Source organism: Vombatus ursinus, unplaced genomic scaffold (genome assembly GCF_900497805.2).
Source record: "Vombatus ursinus unplaced genomic scaffold, bare-nosed wombat genome assembly UNPS02005204.1, whole genome shotgun sequence".
Classification (NCBI taxonomy): Eukaryota; Metazoa; Chordata; class Mammalia; order Diprotodontia; family Vombatidae; genus Vombatus; species Vombatus ursinus.
Genome location: NW_020944982.1, coordinates 207381 through 210869, shown reverse-complemented (window position 1 = coordinate 210869; position 3489 = coordinate 207381). Strand labels below are relative to the sequence as shown.

General features: G+C 39.0%; 1 pseudogene; it reads left to right on the top strand.

The window, feature by feature from the left end:
• Positions 1 to 1074: 1074 nt before the first annotated feature.
• LOC114029925 lies at positions 1075 to 1648 on the top strand (annotated as a pseudogene).
• Positions 1649 to 3489: the final 1841 nt, after the last annotated feature.

Sequence of the window (3489 nt, the reverse complement as noted above, 5' to 3'; positions counted from 1 at the left end):
GAAAGCTGAATCTATGGGCTGCACAGCTGAAATAATAGAATAAAAATTTTGAATCTATGGTGGCAAGTCTTACCAAAGAAGCAAAAAAAAATATAACTAATTGGATGTACAAATACATGGAAATGAAAGACAATTTAGAACAAAGGAAAAAAGTCAGTAACATTAACAAAAAGTATGATATCTACACAAGCAAAACATACTCATCTAAAGATAAGATATGTATAGACAACAAAAGAATTATAGAGTTCTCAGAAGAACATCACGACTCAAAAAACCCGACCGTGATAGGGCAAGATATCACAAAACAAAACTTCTAGAACTTTTAAGCACTGAAAATAGAGTGCCAACAGAAAGAATTGCTTCCAGGAAAAAAAAAAAAACAAAAGAAACCAAAAACAAAACTATCTTGCAAACTTCAAGACAGTGATGGTTAAATTTAACATTTTCCTTGATAAACAGCAAGTTCCAAAATTGACCAGAAGAAAGATTTATAAAATATAAAGGATGTGAAATTCAAATAACACAAGTCTATTTTGCACCCACAAGAAGTCACAGAAGGTAATGGAGTAATGTATTCTAAAATGCAATGAAATTTTGTATGCAGCCCTTGGTGACCTTCCCTGAAAATCTGAGCCCAGCCACAAATGCAAAAAAAAAAAAAAAAAAAAAGCACAATTAATAAAAAAGGGCACTCAAATCATTCTTAGAAGAAAAACCAGACCTGAAGAGATCATTTGCTTCTCAAACAACCCAGACGACATAAATATAAGAAAGATAAACAAATCCAGCAATCACCAACAACATCAACAACAATAAAATAGTAATAGGGAACCAATTAATTTCTAAATGTGCATGAGAAGACAAGGATGAAAGTAGACATCAAATAGAAATAATGGGTAAAAAATAAGCCTGAAACATCATGGACTAAATCTCTTAATTCCCTCCCCACCGAAGGTGAATTAATTTTTTTTTTTGTAGGACTAAGTTACACAATGGAAAGGAGATTAAGAGAGAAGAGGGGAGGAAGAAGATAAAGGCTTTTTTCCTGGTTGGGCAGGTGTTCGGTAGGGCGCCAGCATGGGAGTCCACATCCGCCATAACAAGGATCGGAAAGTCCGGCGCAAGGAGCCCAAGAGCACGGACATCTACTTGCGGCTGCTGGGGAAGCTCTACCGGTTCCTGGACTGCAGAACCAACTCAACTTTCAACAAGGTTGTCCTGAAAAGGCTGTTCATGAGCCGGACCAACCGGCCCCCTCTGTCCCTGTCCCGAATGATCAGGAAAATGAAGCTGCCCGGCCGGGAGAACAAGACAGCTGTGGTTGTTGGGACCGTGACAGATGATGTGAGGATCCAGGATGTCCCCAAGCTGAAGGTGTGTGCCCTTCGTGTTACTAGCAATGCCTGGAATCGCATCCTCAAGGCTAGTGGGAAGATCCTTACCTTTGACCAGCTGGCCATGTGCTCACCGGAGCACTATCTTGTCTTCTGGTCCCCAGAAGGGCCCGGAGGTATACAGGCATTTTGGGAAGGCACCAGGCACTCTCCACAGCCACACCAAACCATATGTCCGATCCAAGGGCCGCAAGTTCGAGCGTGCCAGGGGCCACCATGCCAGCCGAGGCTACAAAAACTAACTCCCTTCCTCCTTGTTACATTAAAGATTTCTTGACAACAACAACAACAACAACAAAAAGAAGATGAAGAAGAATATATGATATATCTTAATGAAGTCAAATCTAACATTGAAGGGAAGATAACTCCTGTACTCTCTCGGGAAGAAGAGTGAATAGAGAAGAATGGCTAAGGAGTTAATCAGGAGGATTGAAAAAGTGGGAAAAAAGGGAGAAATCTTATTTCAGTTGAGGGATTGATTAATGCTTTCATGGTGGAAGAGAGTTATTTTATAAAGGAAGGTGGAGTGTGCAATATGTGCAATTTGCAGGAATTTGGTGCTTTGAGGGACTACTTATCTTGCCACGAAAGAATGTGAATCAGACTGTTAGAAAGATGGGAGGGCATGGAACCAGGGAGATTTTGTTTTATATTGATTCCTCTCTTATGTTCTCCTGTATACATGGAAATGTTCTTTTTTATTCTTGTCTCATTTTGTATTTAAGTTTAAAATGAATAAAAAATTTAAAAAATAAACAATAAAAGAAAATCAAAAGAATAAAAAAATAGAAAATGTGAAATATTTCATCAAAAAAACAAAAACAAAAACAAAAAAAAACAACTCACCTGGAAAATAAATTGATGTGAGATAATTTAAGAATTATTGGACTATTTGAAAGCCATGATAAAAAAAAGAGCCTAAACATAATCTTTCAAGGAATTATCAAGGGGAGGATTCAGGAAGATGGCAGAAAACTTTTAGCTCTCCAAATTTCCTCCACAAAAAAGACAGAACATTGCTTCAGAGAAGCAGAAATAACACAGAGTAAAACAGTTGTCTTCCTAAGACAATTTGAGAAGAAGGAAAGTCCACCACCTCTAGGCACTAGAAGGTTTGGCCTGAGTGAAGTGCAAACACTTCCAGGCTGACTCTGCAGAATCAACAAACAAGAAGCTCTGGGGGGCAGCTGGGTTGAGAGATAGCCTCAGCCTTAGAAACTTTCATTTTGCAGACAGAGGAGGGGATCTGATGGCACATTAGGAGACTGAAGGACCTTCTGCTGTTGAGGGATGCCAAGCACAGCTGTGCTGACCAGACTCATCCTAGGCTATGGTTTCTGGTAGAAGGAACTATCACACACCTGGTAAGAGCAGAAGTGAGGGACAGGGACCTTGTTGGCTGTGGGCACTTGCAGGACAGCAGAGTCTCTGGTTTTATTTCCAGGGCAGAGAAGACAGCTATAGTTTGCAGCCACCAAAGGGAGCAGGGAGCAAGATCATTTGTGAGACAGTACGGCTGGGGGCCCTAACCATGGTTTAGGAGTGGAGAGGAGAGCCTAAGGTTGGGCCCCAAGACAGACCTCAAAAAATAACAGAAAGAAGGACCTGAGACTTGGGACATCACTCCCCATATCTCCGTACTATAACTTGATTACATTAATAGCTGCTAAAAACAAAATAAAAAAAAATTTGAGCAAGCAAAGGAGAAAGAACCCAAACATAGATAGTTACTATGGGGATAGAGAAGATCTGGGTTCATATTCAGAGGAAGGTAATGGAGCTAAAAAAGCTGCTCCCTTTTCAATAAGAAATGCCAAATGGTCTCAAACATAAAAAAAAGTTCTTTCAAGAACTTAAAAAGGACTTTAAAAACCAAATAAGAGAGATTGAGGAAAAATTAGAAAAAAAATTACCAAGGAAAACTGACCTGATATCCTACAACCAGAGAGTAAAATAGAAATTAAAAGAATCAACTTATCGTTTCCTAAAAAGATCCCAAAATGAAATCTCTCAGAAATATTATAGCCAAATTCTAGAACTCCCAAGTTAAGGAGAAAATATTGTAGGAAGTAAAAAAGAAACAGTTTAAATATCA